The 18,872-nt window shown below is 53.6% G+C and overlaps 13 non-coding genes and 1 pseudogene across 13 annotated transcripts; all 14 read right to left on the reverse strand.

Annotated features, from left to right (window-relative positions):
* Positions 1-35: 35 nt before the first annotated feature.
* Positions 36-154, reverse strand: LOC126214206 (5S ribosomal RNA). Its single transcript, XR_007541687.1, has one exon. It is a non-coding gene; the product is annotated as a 5S ribosomal RNA (ribosomal RNA).
* Positions 155-987: 833 nt separating this feature from the next.
* On the reverse strand, positions 988-1,106 carry LOC126214378 (5S ribosomal RNA). Its single transcript, XR_007541843.1, has one exon. It is a non-coding gene; the product is annotated as a 5S ribosomal RNA (ribosomal RNA).
* Positions 1,107-1,963: 857 nt separating this feature from the next.
* On the reverse strand, positions 1,964-2,082 carry LOC126214207 (5S ribosomal RNA). Its single transcript, XR_007541688.1, has one exon. It is a non-coding gene; the product is annotated as a 5S ribosomal RNA (ribosomal RNA).
* An 840-nt stretch (positions 2,083-2,922) lies between these two features.
* LOC126214208 (5S ribosomal RNA) lies at positions 2,923-3,041 on the reverse strand. The gene has a single exon (XR_007541689.1). It is a non-coding gene; the product is annotated as a 5S ribosomal RNA (ribosomal RNA).
* Positions 3,042-3,874: 833 nt separating this feature from the next.
* On the reverse strand, positions 3,875-3,993 carry LOC126214390 (5S ribosomal RNA). Its single transcript, XR_007541854.1, has one exon. It is a non-coding gene; the product is annotated as a 5S ribosomal RNA (ribosomal RNA).
* An 857-nt stretch (positions 3,994-4,850) lies between these two features.
* Positions 4,851-4,969, reverse strand: LOC126214209 (5S ribosomal RNA). The gene has a single exon (XR_007541690.1). It is a non-coding gene; the product is annotated as a 5S ribosomal RNA (ribosomal RNA).
* An 838-nt stretch (positions 4,970-5,807) lies between these two features.
* LOC126214210 (5S ribosomal RNA) lies at positions 5,808-5,926 on the reverse strand. The gene has a single exon (XR_007541691.1). It is a non-coding gene; the product is annotated as a 5S ribosomal RNA (ribosomal RNA).
* Positions 5,927-6,766: 840 nt separating this feature from the next.
* LOC126214211 (5S ribosomal RNA) lies at positions 6,767-6,885 on the reverse strand. The gene has a single exon (XR_007541692.1). It is a non-coding gene; the product is annotated as a 5S ribosomal RNA (ribosomal RNA).
* An 833-nt stretch (positions 6,886-7,718) lies between these two features.
* On the reverse strand, positions 7,719-7,837 carry LOC126214402 (5S ribosomal RNA). Its single transcript, XR_007541865.1, has one exon. It is a non-coding gene; the product is annotated as a 5S ribosomal RNA (ribosomal RNA).
* An 868-nt stretch (positions 7,838-8,705) lies between these two features.
* On the reverse strand, positions 8,706-8,824 carry LOC126214217 (5S ribosomal RNA). The gene has a single exon (XR_007541696.1). It is a non-coding gene; the product is annotated as a 5S ribosomal RNA (ribosomal RNA).
* Positions 8,825-9,657: 833 nt separating this feature from the next.
* Positions 9,658-9,776, reverse strand: LOC126214415 (5S ribosomal RNA). Its single transcript, XR_007541876.1, has one exon. It is a non-coding gene; the product is annotated as a 5S ribosomal RNA (ribosomal RNA).
* A 6,617-nt stretch (positions 9,777-16,393) lies between these two features.
* LOC126214014 (5S ribosomal RNA) lies at positions 16,394-16,511 on the reverse strand (annotated as a pseudogene).
* Positions 16,512-17,349: 838 nt separating this feature from the next.
* LOC126214218 (5S ribosomal RNA) lies at positions 17,350-17,468 on the reverse strand. The gene has a single exon (XR_007541697.1). It is a non-coding gene; the product is annotated as a 5S ribosomal RNA (ribosomal RNA).
* Positions 17,469-18,308: 840 nt separating this feature from the next.
* LOC126214219 (5S ribosomal RNA) lies at positions 18,309-18,427 on the reverse strand. The gene has a single exon (XR_007541698.1). It is a non-coding gene; the product is annotated as a 5S ribosomal RNA (ribosomal RNA).
* Between the last annotated feature and the right edge of the window lie 445 nt (positions 18,428-18,872).

Raw genomic sequence — 18,872 nt, forward strand, 5'->3', positions numbered from 1 at the left:
TAGCGACATAAAACAAAAAAAAAAAAAAGGAAGGAAGCCAACAGCACCCGGGTTTCCCAGGCGGTCACCCATCCAAGTACTAACCGGGCCCAATGATGCTTAACTTCGGTGATCGGACGAGAACCGGTGTATTCATCATGGTATGGCCGTTGGCACTCACGTAACGTAGGAGCACGGCAGAATTCGCGTTCGGCTTTTCTCCCAACACACAAAATGTTAGTTTTCGGCCGCATTTGACGAAAGCACTTCCTTCCGCAACAGCCAGTTCCTCGAGGACGGCGCGGGGGGCGCGCCCGGCGTCCCAGCAGAGCGACGGCCGAATTAGCGGGCGCACCGCCGCGTGTGTGAGACGCACTGCTGCTCGTTGCACCTCCGCGTGCAGCCTTCGACACTAGCGGAGGACGCATCTTGTCCCTGGTGTCCAGCGGACGGCCTGTGCGGGGTGTGGCAGTGTCGTGCTGGAGGGCGCCACTGGTAGCGATGTGGGCTTCCTCGCCTCGCCTCGCCTCGCCTCACACACCGGGTGTGTGCGTAGTTTGCAGTGCATTCACACCAGTCCTATCCCTGTCCCCGTCCCGACTTGTCCCGACTTTGCTCGACTGCCGCTCGCTGCCGCTCGGGTCGTGGTCCATATGACAGCGCAAGCACGACAAACGTCTGCGGGACGAGACGAGACGAGACGAGACGACTAAGGAATAAATTCGTGATTACAAATCAAATTTCGAACTCTACACTCCTACACAACAATAGGCGGTGACGGATTTCAGAAATCACCTGCCGATTCGTACTGTTTTGTCGTTTTCAAAGTTTTCTTGGCAAACTTGCTTAGCAAATTCTCCCTCAAACTGAGTTAATTACTGCATTTTCGTACCATTGCAGTAGTTTAAAATGCTTAAGGAAGCATCTTTGTCACAACAGAAAGGTGGTTTGAAAATTGGGCTGGTAGGGGTAGCGACATAAAACAAAAAAAAAAAAAAAAAGGAAGGGAGCCAACAGCACCCGGGTTTCCCAGGTGGTCACCCATCCAAGTACTAACCGGGCCCAATGATGCTTAACTTCGGTGATCGGACGAGAACCGGTGTATTCATCATGGTATGGCCGTTGGCACTCACGTAACGTAGGAGCACGGCAGAATTCGCGTTCGGCTTTTCTCCCAACACACAAAATGTTAGTTTTCGGCCGCATTTGACGAAAGCACTTCCTTCCGCAACAGCCAGTTCCTCGAGGACGGCGCGGGGGGCGCGCCCGGCGTCCCAGCAGAGCGACGGCCGAATTAGCGGGCGCACCGCCGCGTGTGTGAGACGCACTGCTGCTCGTTGCACCTCCTGTCATTCGCAGGGCGCGTGCAGCCTTCGACACTAGCGGAGGGCGCATCTTGTCCCTGGTGTCCAGCGGAGGGCCTGTGCGGGGTGTGGCAGTGTCGTGCTGGAGGGCGCCACTGGTAGCGATGTGGGCTTCCTCGCCTCGCCTCGCCTCGCCTCGCCTCGCCTCGCCTCGCCCCACGCCGGGTGTGTGCGTAGTTTGCAGTGCATTCGCACCATTCCTATCCCTGTCCCCGTCCCGACTTGTCCCGACTTTGCTCGACTGCCGCTCGCTGCCGCTCGGGTCGTGGTCCATATGACAGCGCAAGCACGACAAACGTCTGCGGGACGAGACGAGACGAGACGACTAAGGGACAGATTCGTGATTACAAATCAAGTTTGGAACTCTACACTCCTACACAACAATAGGCGGTGACGTATTTCAGAAATCACCTGCCGATTCGTACCGTTTTGTCGTTTTCAAAGGCTTCCTGGCAAACTTGGTTAGCACATTCTCCCTCAAACTGAGTTAATTACTGCATTTTCGTACCATTGCAGTAGTATAAAAGGCTTAAGGAAGCATCTTTGTCACAACAGAAAGGTGGTTTGAAAATTGGGCTGGTAGGGGTAGCGACATAAAACAAAAAAAAAAAAAGGAAGGAAGCCAACAGCACCCGGGTTTCCCAGGCGGTCACCCATCCAAGTACTAACCGGGCCCAATGATGCTTAACTTCGGTGATCGGACGAGAACCGGTGTATTCATCATGGTATGGCCGTTGGCACTCACGTAACGTAGGAGCACGGCAGAATTCGCGTTCGGCTTTTCTCCCAACACACAAAATGTTAGTTTTCGGCCGCATTTGACGAAAGCACTTCCTTCCGCAACAGCCAGTTCCTCGAGGACGGCGCGGGGGGCGCGCCCGGCGTCCCAGCAGAGCGACGGCCGAATTAGCGGGCGCACCGCCGCGTGTGTGAGACGCACTGCTGCTCGTTGCACCTCCGCGTGCAGCCTTCGACACTAGCGGAGGACGCATCTTGTCCCTGGTGTCCAGCGGACGGCCTGTGCGGGGTGTGGCAGTGTCGTGCTGGAGGGCGCCACTGGTAGCGATGTGGGCTTCCTCGCCTCGCCTCGCCTCGCCTCGCCTCGCCTCGCCTCACACACCGGGTGTGTGCGTAGTTTGCAGTGCATTCACACCATTCCTATCCCTGTCCCCGTCCCGACTTGTCCCGACTTTGCTCGACTGCCGCTCGCTGCCGCTCGGGTCGTGGTCCATATGACAGCGCAAGCACGACAAACGTCTGCGGGACGAGACGAGACGAGACGACTAAGGGACAGATTCGTGATTACAAATCAAGTTTGGAACTCTACACTCCTACACAACAATAGGCGGTGACGTATTTCAGAAATCACCTGCCGATTCGTACCGTTTTGTCGTTTTCAAAGGCTTCCTGGCAAACTTGGTTAGCACATTCTCCCTCAAACTGAGTTAATTACTGCATTTTCGTACCATTGCAGTAGTATAAAAGGCTTAAGGAAGCATCTTTGTCACAACAGAAAGGTGGTTTGAAAATTGGGCTGGTAGGGGTAGCGACATAAAACAAAAAAAAAAAAAAGGAAGGAAGCCAACAGCACCCGGGTTTCCCAGGCGGTCACCCATCCAAGTACTAACCGGGCCCAATGATGCTTAACTTCGGTGATCGGACGAGAACCGGTGTATTCATCATGGTATGGCCGTTGGCACTCACGTAACGTAGGAGCACGGCAGAATTCGCGTTCGGCTTTTCTCCCAACACACAAAATGTTAGTTTTCGGCCGCATTTGACGAAAGCACTTCCTTCCGCAACAGCCAGTTCCTCGAGGACGGCGCGGGGGGCGCGCCCGGCGTCCCAGCAGAGCGACGGCCGAATTAGCGGGCGCACCGCCGCGTGTGTGAGACGCACTGCTGCTCGTTGCACCTCCGCGTGCAGCCTTCGACACTAGCGGAGGACGCATCTTGTCCCTGGTGTCCAGCGGACGGCCTGTGCGGGGTGTGGCAGTGTCGTGCTGGAGGGCGCCACTGGTAGCGATGTGGGCTTCCTCGCCTCGCCTCGCCTCGCCTCACACACCGGGTGTGTGCGTAGTTTGCAGTGCATTCACACCAGTCCTATCCCTGTCCCCGTCCCGACTTGTCCCGACTTTGCTCGACTGCCGCTCGCTGCCGCTCGGGTCGTGGTCCATATGACAGCGCAAGCACGACAAACGTCTGCGGGACGAGACGAGACGAGACGAGACGACTAAGGAATAAATTCGTGATTACAAATCAAATTTCGAACTCTACACTCCTACACAACAATAGGCGGTGACGGATTTCAGAAATCACCTGCCGATTCGTACTGTTTTGTCGTTTTCAAAGTTTTCTTGGCAAACTTGCTTAGCAAATTCTCCCTCAAACTGAGTTAATTACTGCATTTTCGTACCATTGCAGTAGTTTAAAATGCTTAAGGAAGCATCTTTGTCACAACAGAAAGGTGGTTTGAAAATTGGGCTGGTAGGGGTAGCGACATAAAACAAAAAAAAAAAAAAAAAGGAAGGGAGCCAACAGCACCCGGGTTTCCCAGGTGGTCACCCATCCAAGTACTAACCGGGCCCAATGATGCTTAACTTCGGTGATCGGACGAGAACCGGTGTATTCATCATGGTATGGCCGTTGGCACTCACGTAACGTAGGAGCACGGCAGAATTCGCGTTCGGCTTTTCTCCCAACACACAAAATGTTAGTTTTCGGCCGCATTTGACGAAAGCACTTCCTTCCGCAACAGCCAGTTCCTCGAGGACGGCGCGGGGGGCGCGCCCGGCGTCCCAGCAGAGCGACGGCCGAATTAGCGGGCGCACCGCCGCGTGTGTGAGACGCACTGCTGCTCGTTGCACCTCCTGTCATTCGCAGGGCGCGTGCAGCCTTCGACACTAGCGGAGGGCGCATCTTGTCCCTGGTGTCCAGCGGAGGGCCTGTGCGGGGTGTGGCAGTGTCGTGCTGGAGGGCGCCACTGGTAGCGATGTGGGCTTCCTCGCCTCGCCTCGCCTCGCCTCGCCTCGCCTCGCCTCGCCCCACGCCGGGTGTGTGCGTAGTTTGCAGTGCATTCGCACCATTCCTATCCCTGTCCCCGTCCCGACTTGTCCCGACTTTGCTCGACTGCCGCTCGCTGCCGCTCGGGTCGTGGTCCATATGACAGCGCAAGCACGACAAACGTCTGCGGGACGAGACGAGACGAGACGACTAAGGGACAGATTCGTGATTACAAATCAAGTTTGGAACTCTACACTCCTACACAACAATAGGCGGTGACGTATTTCAGAAATCACCTGCCGATTCGTACCGTTTTGTCGTTTTCAAAGGCTTCCTGGCAAACTTGGTTAGCACATTCTCCCTCAAACTGAGTTAATTACTGCATTTTCGTACCATTGCAGTAGTATAAAAGGCTTAAGGAAGCATCTTTGTCACAACAGAAAGGTGGTTTGAAAATTGGGCTGGTAGGGGTAGCGACATAAAACAAAAAAAAAAAAAGGAAGGAAGCCAACAGCACCCGGGTTTCCCAGGCGGTCACCCATCCAAGTACTAACCGGGCCCAATGATGCTTAACTTCGGTGATCGGACGAGAACCGGTGTATTCATCATGGTATGGCCGTTGGCACTCACGTAACGTAGGAGCACGGCAGAATTCGCGTTCGGCTTTTCTCCCAACACACAAAATGTTAGTTTTCGGCCGCATTTGACGAAAGCACTTCCTTCCGCAACAGCCAGTTCCTCGAGGACGGCGCGGGGGGCGCGCCCGGCGTCCCAGCAGAGCGACGGCCGAATTAGCGGGCGCACCGCCGCGTGTGTGAGACGCACTGCTGCTCGTTGCACCTCCGCGTGCAGCCTTCGACACTAGCGGAGGACGCATCTTGTCCCTGGTGTCCAGCGGACGGCCTGTGCGGGGTGTGGCAGTGTCGTGCTGGAGGGCGCCACTGGTAGCGATGTGGGCTTCCTCGCCTCGCCTCGCCTCGCCTCGCCTCGCCTCGCCTCACACACCGGGTGTGTGCGTAGTTTGCAGTGCATTCACACCATTCCTATCCCTGTCCCCGTCCCGACTTGTCCCGACTTTGCTCGACTGCCGCTCGCTGCCGCTCGGGTCGTGGTCCATATGACAGCGCAAGCACGACAAACGTCTGCGGGACGAGACGAGACGAGACGACTAAGGGACAGATTCGTGATTACAAATCAAGTTTGGAACTCTACACTCCTACACAACAATAGGCGGTGACGTATTTCAGAAATCACCTGCCGATTCGTACCGTTTTGTCGTTTTCAAAGGCTTCCTGGCAAACTTGGTTAGCACATTCTCCCTCAAACTGAGTTAATTACTGCATTTTCGTACCATTGCAGTAGTATAAAAGGCTTAAGGAAGCATCTTTGTCACAACAGAAAGGTGGTTTGAAAATTGGGCTGGTAGGGGTAGCGACATAAAACAAAAAAAAAAAAGGAAGGAAGCCAACAGCACCCGGGTTTCCCAGGCGGTCACCCATCCAAGTACTAACCGGGCCCAATGATGCTTAACTTCGGTGATCGGACGAGAACCGGTGTATTCATCATGGTATGGCCGTTGGCACTCACGTAACGTAGGAGCACGGCAGAATTCGCGTTCGGCTTTTCTCCCAACACACAAAATGTTAGTTTTCGGCCGCATTTGACGAAAGCACTTCCTTCCGCAACAGCCAGTTCCTCGAGGACGGCGCGGGGGGCGCGCCCGGCGTCCCAGCAGAGCGACGGCCGAATTAGCGGGCGCACCGCCGCGTGTGTGAGACGCACTGCTGCTCGTTGCACCTCCGCGTGCAGCCTTCGACACTAGCGGAGGACGCATCTTGTCCCTGGTGTCCAGCGGACGGCCTGTGCGGGGTGTGGCAGTGTCGTGCTGGAGGGCGCCACTGGTAGCGATGTGGGCTTCCTCGCCTCGCCTCGCCTCGCCTCGCCTCGCCTCGCCTCACACACCGGGTGTGTGCGTAGTTTGCAGTGCATTCACACCATTCCTATCCCTGTCCCCGTCCCGACTTGTCCCGACTTTGCTCGACTGCCGCTCGCTGCCGCTCGGGTCGTGGTCCATATGACAGCGCAAGCACGACAAACGTCTGCGGGACGAGACGAGACGAGACGACTAAGGGACAGATTCGTGATTACAAATCAAGTTTGGAACTCTACACTCCTACACAACAATAGGCGGTGACGTATTTCAGAAATCACCTGCCGATTCGTACCGTTTTGTCGTTTTCAAAGGCTTCCTGGCAAACTTGGTTAGCACATTCTCCCTCAAACTGAGTTAATTACTGCATTTTCGTACCATTGCAGTAGTATAAAAGGCTTAAGGAAGCATCTTTGTCACAACAGAAAGGTGGTTTGAAAATTGGGCTGGTAGGGGTAGCGACATAAAACAAAAAAAAAAAAAAGGAAGGAAGCCAACAGCACCCGGGTTTCCCAGGCGGTCACCCATCCAAGTACTAACCGGGCCCAATGATGCTTAACTTCGGTGATCGGACGAGAACCGGTGTATTCATCATGGTATGGCCGTTGGCACTCACGTAACGTAGGAGCACGGCAGAATTCGCGTTCGGCTTTTCTCCCAACACACAAAATGTTAGTTTTCGGCCGCATTTGACGAAAGCACTTCCTTCCGCAACAGCCAGTTCCTCGAGGACGGCGCGGGGGGCGCGCCCGGCGTCCCAGCAGAGCGACGGCCGAATTAGCGGGCGCACCGCCGCGTGTGTGAGACGCACTGCTGCTCGTTGCACCTCCGCGTGCAGCCTTCGACACTAGCGGAGGACGCATCTTGTCCCTGGTGTCCAGCGGACGGCCTGTGCGGGGTGTGGCAGTGTCGTGCTGGAGGGCGCCACTGGTAGCGATGTGGGCTTCCTCGCCTCGCCTCGCCTCGCCTCACACACCGGGTGTGTGCGTAGTTTGCAGTGCATTCACACCAGTCCTATCCCTGTCCCCGTCCCGACTTGTCCCGACTTTGCTCGACTGCCGCTCGCTGCCGCTCGGGTCGTGGTCCATATGACAGCGCAAGCACGACAAACGTCTGCGGGACGAGACGAGACGAGACGAGACGACTAAGGAATAAATTCGTGATTACAAATCAAATTTCGAACTCTACACTCCTACACAACAATAGGCGGTGACGGATTTCAGAAATCACCTGCCGATTCGTACTGTTTTGTCGTTTTCAAAGTTTTCTTGGCAAACTTGCTTAGCAAATTCTCCCTCAAACTGAGTTAATTACTGCATTTTCGTACCATTGCAGTAGTTTAAAATGCTTAAGGAAGCATCTTTGTCACAACAGAAAGGTGGTTTGAAAATTGGGCTGGTAGGGGTAGCGACATAAAACAAAAAAAAAAAAAAAAAGGAAGGGAGCCAACAGCACCCGGGTTTCCCAGGTGGTCACCCATCCAAGTACTAACCGGGCCCAATGATGCTTAACTTCGGTGATCGGACGAGAACCGGTGTATTCATCATGGTATGGCCGTTGGCACTCACGTAACGTAGGAGCACGGCAGAATTCGCGTTCGGCTTTTCTCCCAACACACAAAATGTTAGTTTTCGGCCGCATTTGACGAAAGCACTTCCTTCCGCAACAGCCAGTTCCTCGAGGACGGCGCGGGGGGCGCGCCCGGCGTCCCAGCAGAGCGACGGCCGAATTAGCGGGCGCACCGCCGCGTGTGTGAGACGCACTGCTGCTCGTTGCACCTCCTGTCATTCGCAGGGCGCGTGCAGCCTTCGACACTAGCGGAGGGCGCATCTTGTCCCTGGTGTCCAGCGGAGGGCCTGTGCGGGGTGTGGCAGTGTCGTGCTGGAGGGCGCCACTGGTAGCGATGTGGGCTTCCTCGCCTCGCCTCGCCTCGCCTCGCCTCGCCTCGCCTCGCCTCGCCTCGCCCCACGCCGGGTGTGTGCGTAGTTTGCAGTGCATTCGCACCATTCCTATCCCTGTCCCCGTCCCGACTTGTCCCGACTTTGCTCGACTGCCGCTCGCTGCCGCTCGGGTCGTGGTCCATATGACAGCGCAAGCACGACAAACGTCTGCGGGACGAGACGAGACGAGACGACTAAGGGACAGATTCGTGATTACAAATCAAGTTTGGAACTCTACACTCCTACACAACAATAGGCGGTGACGTATTTCAGAAATCACCTGCCGATTCGTACCGTTTTGTCGTTTTCAAAGGCTTCCTGGCAAACTTGGTTAGCACATTCTCCCTCAAACTGAGTTAATTACTGCATTTTCGTACCATTGCAGTAGTATAAAAGGCTTAAGGAAGCATCTTTGTCACAACAGAAAGGTGGTTTGAAAATTGGGCTGGTAGGGGTAGCGACATAAAACAAAAAAAAAAAAAAGGAAGGAAGCCAACAGCACCCGGGTTTCCCAGGCGGTCACCCATCCAAGTACTAACCGGGCCCAATGATGCTTAACTTCGGTGATCGGACGAGAACCGGTGTATTCATCATGGTATGGCCGTTGGCACTCACGTAACGTAGGAGCACGGCAGAATTCGCGTTCGGCTTTTCTCCCAACACACAAAATGTTAGTTTTCGGCCGCATTTGACGAAAGCACTTCCTTCCGCAACAGCCAGTTCCTCGAGGACGGCGCGGGGGGCGCGCCCGGCGTCCCAGCAGAGCGACGGCCGAATTAGCGGGCGCACCGCCGCGTGTGTGAGACGCACTGCTGCTCGTTGCACCTCCGCGTGCAGCCTTCGACACTAGCGGAGGACGCATCTTGTCCCTGGTGTCCAGCGGACGGCCTGTGCGGGGTGTGGCAGTGTCGTGCTGGAGGGCGCCACTGGTAGCGATGTGGGCTTCCTCGCCTCGCCTCGCCTCGCCTCACACACCGGGTGTGTGCGTAGTTTGCAGTGCATTCACACCAGTCCTATCCCTGTCCCCGTCCCGACTTGTCCCGACTTTGCTCGACTGCCGCTCGCTGCCGCTCGGGTCGTGGTCCATATGACAGCGCAAGCACGACAAACGTCTGCGGGACGAGACGAGACGAGACGAGACGACTAAGGAATAAATTCGTGATTACAAATCAAATTTCGAACTCTACACTCCTACACAACAATAGGCGGTGACGGATTTCAGAAATCACCTGCCGATTCGTACTGTTTTGTCGTTTTCAAAGTTTTCTTGGCAAACTTGCTTAGCAAATTCTCCCTCAAACTGAGTTAATTACTGCATTTTCGTACCATTGCAGTAGTTTAAAATGCTTAAGGAAGCATCTTTGTCACAACAGAAAGGTGGTTTGAAAATTGGGCTGGTAGGGGTAGCGACATAAAACAAAAAAAAAAAAAAAAAGGAAGGGAGCCAACAGCACCCGGGTTTCCCAGGTGGTCACCCATCCAAGTACTAACCGGGCCCAATGATGCTTAACTTCGGTGATCGGACGAGAACCGGTGTATTCATCATGGTATGGCCGTTGGCACTCACGTAACGTAGGAGCACGGCAGAATTCGCGTTCGGCTTTTCTCCCAACACACAAAATGTTAGTTTTCGGCCGCATTTGACGAAAGCACTTCCTTCCGCAACAGCCAGTTCCTCGAGGACGGCGCGGGGGGCGCGCCCGGCGTCCCAGCAGAGCGACGGCCGAATTAGCGGGCGCACCGCCGCGTGTGTGAGACGCACTGCTGCTCGTTGCACCTCCTGTCATTCGCAGGGCGCGTGCAGCCTTCGACACTAGCGGAGGGCGCATCTTGTCCCTGGTGTCCAGCGGAGGGCCTGTGCGGGGTGTGGCAGTGTCGTGCTGGAGGGCGCCACTGGTAGCGATGTGGGCTTCCTCGCCTCGCCTCGCCTCGCCTCGCCTCGCCTCGCCTCGCCCCACGCCGGGTGTGTGCGTAGTTTGCAGTGCATTCGCACCATTCCTATCCCTGTCCCCGTCCCGACTTGTCCCGACTTTGCTCGACTGCCGCTCGCTGCCGCTCGGGTCGTGGTCCATATGACAGCGCAAGCACGACAAACGTCTGCGGGACGAGACGAGACGAGACGACTAAGGGACAGATTCGTGATTACAAATCAAGTTTGGAACTCTACACTCCTACACAACAATAGGCGGTGACGTATTTCAGAAATCACCTGCCGATTCGTACCGTTTTGTCGTTTTCAAAGGCTTCCTGGCAAACTTGGTTAGCACATTCTCCCTCAAACTGAGTTAATTACTGCATTTTCGTACCATTGCAGTAGTATAAAAGGCTTAAGGAAGCATCTTTGTCACAACAGAAAGGTGGTTTGAAAATTGGGCTGGTAGGGGTAGCGACATAAAACAAAAAAAAAAAAAGGAAGGAAGCCAACAGCACCTTTTTTTTTTTTTTTTTTATTTTTGAAAGCGGCAGAAGCCAAAAAAAATCCATAAACCATGAAATCTTCTAAATGGAAACAATAAAGCCACCAGAAAAAGCAAGGTGCCAGAATAGAAAATATAAAGAGAAAAATATAAAAATAGAAAAATATAAAAATTAAGCCATTTCCTCAGGTGCTCTATTACTGGAAAAGTCCCACATCAGTAAAGCTGAGGAGGAAAGTCCATCAAGTGGATAAATAAAGCTAAAAAGGAGAAAATTAAAGGCACTGCGTGGTAATACTAAAAGGAGACCCAAAACATCACTGCCGCCATATGGGAGACCTACATGAGGAAGTCAGTACTACTGAAAGAAAAAGTGCCGCGATCCACAGCATAAAAATAATCAAAAACAAGGAGAAACTAACTATACCAGGAAAGAAAATGACACAAAAAGAAGAAAGTATAGGTCCTCTGATTACATGTATGTCTATAATTGGTCGTTCCAGGAAAACACAGCTCGAGCGGTCACAGTAGAAAAAGTAGACCAAAAACATGTTACGTAGCCATCGACATCCGGAGAAAAGCATGAGCAAGGGCAACCTTCAAAAAATTCGCGAAAGTAGCATGATAGCCAGGCATTGCTTCAGCTTGTTCATGCTGAGTCCACAAGTAAGTAAGAAAGTCCAAATCGGTTGTCAATTTCAGGAAAAACAATGCAAAAACGGTATGACCCAGGAGCCACACCGTGGCATTCTTCTTAGTATTCGGGTAGGCGGCGCACTGTGGGATTAAAGCGTCGGTCGGCAAGACAGAACGCGTATCCACCCGATTGATAAGGCGAATCATATCGCTGGCGGTATTCCAAACACTGGAATAATGGTCACACACAAAACGGTGTTCAAGTGTATCGTCCACAGCACACAAGTCACAAGCTCCAGACGAGATGAGATTAATGGAGTGGAGCTTCTCATTCGTAGGGAAGGTACGATGCACGACCTTGTACCACACGGCGTGTACAGAGGGAGGAAGAACATTGCTGGCAAGATTTCTCCATACCGTGGCCCAGTTATACCACGGTAGCCGATACTCCCACTTACAACGCACAGGAGACCCACGGAAAGCAGAAACGACGTCGCAGATTCGAAGGCTGGGAACGTCACAGAGCTCCAGGTAGCTGTTGTCCATATAGTAGCGACGCACATAATTAAGATAAAAGGGAATGTGCGAAACATTCACCGGCGCCGCTGCAGACGTAGGACGATACATATTAAAGACCGCCGCAGTAGTACCATTCGGGGCCCTCTCCATAACAACAGTGGTCCGTTTCCAAAGGAGAGCAGAACACTTCGCGCGAAGATCTACGAGGCCCAAACCACCATCTGTTGGGCTTAGAGTACAGGTGTCATACGAGACTTTAAAAATGTCACCTCGCCATAAAAACCAATACACCGCCTGCTTGAGGGCACGTTCCAATTGCCGAGGCAGTGGAAGGACCTGCGCGAGATACCACGCCCTGGCCAGAATGGTAGTATTGATCAAGGCGACCTTATCACGAAGCGCCAACGTGCGAGCCGCATAGATCTTGGCAACAGCACGCACCTTGTGCAGCGTGGACCGCCAATTAAGCGCTTCCATGCGTTGCGGGTGAGAAGAAAAAAGCACGCCCAGGACTTTTTGCTGTTCACGGACACAGAACCAGTTCCGCTGTAAGGACCGTGCGCGGGGTGTAAGAGGCAAACAAACAGTCTTAGCAGGGTTAACAATGGCACCTGTGGCTGTTTCAAATCGTTGCAGCGCGCCATATAAAGTGTCAACGTCTTCAGAACGGCTAAGAAAAACACCAAGATCGTCGGCATATGCTTTGCAAATGAGGCGGGTCGTCCCTATCTGAATGCCGCGGCATTCCCGGCCAATAATTCGCAGCAACGGATCTAAAGCTACAGAAAAAAGAGCCATCGAAAGGGGACACCCCTGCCGCACCGAGCGCCCAACACGGAAAGCCGGCGTCAAGCGGCCATTGACACTAACACGGGACGTCGCATTCTGTAAAAGATGCTTTACCATAGTCGTAAACTTAAGACCGAAGCCCATCCGCACAAGAACCTGGCGGAGGTAGACATGGCTAATGCGGTCGAAAGCATTTTTGAAATCAATTAATAAGATGGCAGCTATCGGCAGTCGCGCACTTTTAACAAAGCCGATACAGTCGCGATAGGCGAGGACGGCGTCAAAAATGTTTCGTCCCTGCACCGCACATGATTGACCGTCACTGAGGACCGACGGTAAAACAACCTTAAGGCGTTGAGCCACACAGCGTGTCACAATCTTAAAGTCCGCGTTAAGTAAAGTTATTGGCCGAACAGCGTCAATACAGGGCGTCGCAGACGATTTAGGTACTAAGGTCACTACCCCCTCCTCAAAAGCAGCAGGGATAACAGCACCATCCCGTATTTCATTTAAAAGAGCCACAAAAACATCACGAAAAAGACCATAAAATTTCAAATAAAATTCAGCAGGAATGCCGTCGGGACCAGGCGATTTACACTTAGGGCTTCGTCGGATAGCGTCGTACAGGTCGTCATGTACATAAGCAGCATTTAAATGCGTCCTATCCGTACGGGTTAAAACATTAGGGATGACTTGTAAAAAATCCCGCAACGCATCACAATCAACATCCAGCGCACGAAAAAGGGAACTAAAATGATTAAAAATATCCCGCTCAATGTCGGACTGGACAGTAGTCCGTCCACCGTCGGACTTTTTCCAGGTACTGATGTGCAGACGGGCGCGCCGCCTTCGTTCCCTGGTCAGATGATAAAGCGACAAAGGTTCGCCATCCACAACCCCCGCAGGCTGGCTGCGGACGACGGCACCGTCACTAACAGCACGCAAATCGGCGAGAAGCTTACGCTGGAATTGTTTAAAAGCGGGCAGCAAGGCAGGCTGTGACGTCACGCGCAGCGCGAGGTCTTGTAAACATGCCTGATGGAAGCGGGCCGTAGCGCGACGCCAACGAGCCGCCTCGCGGCTAAATTCCATCAAAAACCGCCTAATCACCGGCTTGGCCTCCCCGACCCACCACTCCAGCACACTACAGTCACCTCGCCGAGTCCCGATTAATTTGTGCCACAGATTGGTAAAACATGTCACAAAATGGGCGTCGTTCAATAAAGCACAATTAAATTTCCACAGATTCCTTCGTCTGGGAACACAAACCCGAGGCAATAAAAGCTGACAAAGGTAACCGGAATGATCAGAAAACACCACGGGAAACATTTCCGTGCGGCAAATACGGGCAGAAAGCGGGGCAGAAACGTAAATTCTGTCCAGGCGGCTGTGCCCCGTGGGATAAAAATGTGTAAAGTGCGTAACGTCAGGGTTGAAAACACGCCACGTATCAACGAGCTGAAAACTGCGAATCAAGTCGCCGAGCTCGCGACAAATGTTAGGACGAGGCACCTGATCGACAACATCTAATACGCAATTAAAATCGCCGCCTACAACTAAAGCATCCACATTGCGATGTAGCAGCGCACACAATTCCTGCCCATAAAAAGCAGCCCTCGCCGGCTTATCGTTCCCAGACGGAGCATAAACGTTAACAAATACAACGCCCAGTATAGTGCAGCTAACAGCACGACCATTAGGTAAAATGTCAACATTGGAAATAGCAAGGTCAGAACGTACTAAAATGGCAGTTCCTGTACTGTGATCAGGTAAAACATTGTCAATAACAATAAAGTCACTAAAATCGTGTAAAAAGACAAGTGCATCACGCGTCACCTCTTGTAAAAAGACAACATGGCAGTGGTGATCGCGTAAAAAGTCCTTAAAAGCCAGTATCTTGCAGTGGTGACTCAACTTGTTTAGATTAAAAGTGACAATATTCCACTGGCTAAAATCGTAAGTCATAGACGCACACAATTAAGAGACACACACAAAAGTAAAAACACACATAAAACACGGAATGGGCATATGCACAAAAGAGGAGGGGGCGCAGGACACACACTACGTCTCTTCACCCTCCACAACATCCTTCGCCCACTCCGAAGGTTCGAAGGGGGAGAGGGGTGGCAGGGTGGCAGTAGCTGTCACGTCAGAGGCGCCCGACACAGAATCCCTGACGGGCATCTCTACGTCGGAGGAAGGCACCGACACGCGGTCGTGGATAGACGGACCAGCGCGACGTCGGTGTACATCCTCAGCCTTACGTTTCGTCGACATAGGTGCCGCAGTCACAGCCGAGACTGTGTCTGGCGCTAAAACAGGCACGTCTACAGAGGCGGGTTGACTCAACACAGTCCGCAGATGGCGAACAGCAACGTCACGTTGCTGCGCTGCAACACTCACATCAGCTGATTGCGCGTGGCGAGAGGAGGCACGCGGCGGCTGTTGTTGTTGTTGTTTGCGCGGCGGCTGACGCCCGGAGCCGGAAGCCTGAGGCGGCCGTAGCTCCACGTCGAGGTCGCGCCGCGCGGCACGGCGTTGCGACGCCCAAGAAGAGGCGGGGGAGCGCCCCACCGGGGACGGACTACGGTCACCTCGCGTTAAACCCCTATCGTAAGAAGGGGAGCTACTTGCACTGCGGAAGCGTTGCCTACTGGAACTCCGAGAACGAGCTTCATTCCGTTGCGGTTTCGGTTCCACAAAAACATCGCGTGATTCCGCAACAGGAATAGGCTCAGGAACATCAGAGGGTACAACGACGGGTGCAGGCACAGAAAGAGAGGGTGCCGACTGCGACACAATAGGTGCAACAGAGTCCGAAATAGGGCGCGAAACAACATCGGTTACCGATTGCGGCACGGAGTCAGAGACAGTCTCCGACACAACAGCACCCACAACAGGTTGAATAACAGCAGGCACGTTTTCCGAAACCGCGGACAAAGATTCCTGGCCGGTAGTCGCAAGAACAGAGACAGTAGCATCAGCAGACATATCCATCGCTTCCGCGGCGGCAGCAAGATTAACATCTGCCGCACGCCGCGCGAGTGCGGGGGGGGCGGAACCCAAGACCGTAGCCGCGACGGAAGCAAAACTAGCTCCTTGCAAATTGGCCTCAAGTGGTAGCTGAACAGGCCGTTTTCGCTTCGGACAATCCTGCCGATAATGTCCTACACCATTACAAAAGGAGCAAGTCTGTGGCTGGCCACTGTACGTGACAAACGCACGGTGACCGTTTACCAAAATAAAAGACGGAATATGCTGCCTAACCACCATCTTAACACTGCGCACACCGTTCTCGACTTGAAATATATACGCAGACGACCATTTCTCTTTCACAACAGATAAAACAGTGCCATATGGCCGCAAGTGACGAGAAATAGTGTCGTTGCGAATTTCAAACGGAAGGTTAAATATCCGTATTTGCCGAAGACCAAAACCAGCATGAGACACAGTGACATTACTAATATTTCCGTTAAGGTGTCGAAATCTGCGAACACCGTCATTAACAGAAACAACAGCATCACACAGATCGGAAGATTTCAGTTTTAAGAACACAGAATTTAAAAACGTATCGAACTGAATACCGAGTACATCATTAGTAGACAACAACAAATCCTCAATTATCCAACGATGGATCTCAAAAGCCGAAGGTTTCTCTACAGAACGATCAAACTCGCACTGAACATTGTTCTGTCGCTCTTCACTATCATCGTAAAGTATATCCATTACTTACAGTCAGTAGAAGTATAGCCACGTGGCAAAGTAAGCAGACGAACGCCGAGGCGCCGCCGGCCAAGTCGCACAAGGAAACACTGCACGCGAGGCACCGAGGTGTTGCCAGGCGGGCAGCCAGCCAAGTACTAACCGGGCCCAATGATGCTTAACTTCGGTGATCGGACGAGAACCGGTGTATTCATCATGGTATGGCCGTTGGCACTCACGTAACGTAGGAGCACGGCAGAATTCGCGTTCGGCTTTTCTCCCAACACACAAAATGTTAGTTTTCGGCCGCATTTGACGAAAGCACTTCCTTCCGCAACAGCCAGTTCCTCGAGGACGGCGCGGGGGGCGCGCCCGGCGTCCCAGCAGAGCGACGGCCGAATTAGCGGGCGCACCGCCGCGTGTGTGAGACGCACTGCTGCTCGTTGCACCTCCGCGTGCAGCCTTCGACACTAGCGGAGGACGCATCTTGTCCCTGGTGTCCAGCGGACGGCCTGTGCGGGGTGTGGCAGTGTCGTGCTGGAGGGCGCCACTGGTAGCGATGTGGGCTTCCTCGCCTCGCCTCGCCTCGCCTCGCCTCGCCTCGCCTCACACACCGGGTGTGTGCGTAGTTTGCAGTGCATTCACACCATTCCTATCCCTGTCCCCGTCCCGACTTGTCCCGACTTTGCTCGACTGCCGCTCGCTGCCGCTCGGGTCGTGGTCCATATGACAGCGCAAGCACGACAAACGTCTGCGGGACGAGACGAGACGAGACGACTAAGGGACAGATTCGTGATTACAAATCAAGTTTGGAACTCTACACTCCTACACAACAATAGGCGGTGACGTATTTCAGAAATCACCTGCCGATTCGTACCGTTTTGTCGTTTTCAAAGGCTTCCTGGCAAACTTGGTTAGCACATTCTCCCTCAAACTGAGTTAATTACTGCATTTTCGTACCATTGCAGTAGTATAAAAGGCTTAAGGAAGCATCTTTGTCACAACAGAAAGGTGGTTTGAAAATTGGGCTGGTAGGGGTAGCGACATAAAACAAAAAAAAAAAAGGAAGGAAGCCAACAGCACCCGGGTTTCCCAGGCGGTCACCCATCCAAGTACTAACCGGGCCCAATGATGCTTAACTTCGGTGATCGGACGAGAACCGGTGTATTCATCATGGTATGGCCGTTGGCACTCACGTAACGTAGGAGCACGGCAGAATTCGCGTTCGGCTTTTCTCCCAACACACAAAATGTTAGTTTTCGGCCGCATTTGACGAAAGCACTTCCTTCCGCAACAGCCAGTTCCTCGAGGACGGCGCGGGGGGCGCGCCCGGCGTCCCAGCAGAGCGACGGCCGAATTAGCGGGCGCACCGCCGCGTGTGTGAGACGCACTGCTGCTCGTTGCACCTCCGCGTGCAGCCTTCGACACTAGCGGAGGACGCATCTTGTCCCTGGTGTCCAGCGGACGGCCTGTGCGGGGTGTGGCAGTGTCGTGCTGGAGGGCGCCACTGGTAGCGATGTGGGCTTCCTCGCCTCGCCTCGCCTCGCCTCGCCTCGCCTCGCCTCACACACCGGGTGTGTGCGTAGTTTGCAGTGCATTCACACCATTCCTATCCCTGTCCCCGTCCCGACTTGTCCCGACTTTGCTCGACTGCCGCTCGCTGCCGCTCGGGTCGTGGTCCATATGACAGCGCAAGCACGACAAACGTCTGCGGGACGAGACGAGACGAGACGACTAAGGGACAGATTCGTGATTACAAATCAAGTTTGGAACTCTACACTCCTACACAACAATAGGCGGTGACGTATTTCAGAAATCACCTGCCGATTCGTACCGTTTTGTCGTTTTCAAAGGCTTCCTGGCAAACTTGGTTAGCACATTCTCCCTCAAACTGAGTTAATTACTGCATTTTCGTACCATTGCAGTAGTATAAAAGGCTTAAGGAAGCATCTTTGTCACAACAGAAAGGTGGTTTGAAAATTGGGCTGGTAGGGGTAGCGACATAAAACAAAAAAAAAAAAAAGGAAGGAAGCCAACAGCACCCGGGTTTCCCAGGCGGTCACCCATCCAAGTACTAACCGGGCCCAATGATGCTTAACTTCGGTGATCGGACGAGAACCGGTGTATTCATCATGGTATGGCCGTTGGCACTCACGTAACGTAGGAGCACGGCAGAATTCGCGTTCGGCTTTTCTCCCAACACACAAAATGTTAGTTTTCGGCCGCATTTGACGAAAGCACTTCCTTCCGCAACAGCCAGTTCCTCGAGGACGGCGCGGGGGGCGCGCCCGGCGTCCCAGCAGAGCGACGGCCGAATTAGCGGGCGCACCGCCGCGTGTGTGAGACGCACTGCTGCTCGTTGCACCTCCGCGTGCAGCCTTCGACACTAGCGGAGGACGCATCTTGTCCCTGGTGTCCAGCGGACGGCCTGTGCGGGGTGTGGCAGTGTCGTGCTGGAGGGCGCCACTGGTAGCGATGTGGGCTTCCTCGCCTCGCCTCGCCTCGCCTCACACACCGGGTGTGTGCGTAGTTTGCAGTGCATTCACACCAGTCCTATCCCTGTCCCCGTCCCGACTTGTCCCGACTTTGCTCGA

Source organism: Schistocerca nitens, chromosome 11 (genome assembly GCF_023898315.1).
Source record: "Schistocerca nitens isolate TAMUIC-IGC-003100 chromosome 11, iqSchNite1.1, whole genome shotgun sequence".
Taxonomy (NCBI): Eukaryota; Metazoa; Arthropoda; class Insecta; order Orthoptera; family Acrididae; genus Schistocerca; species Schistocerca nitens.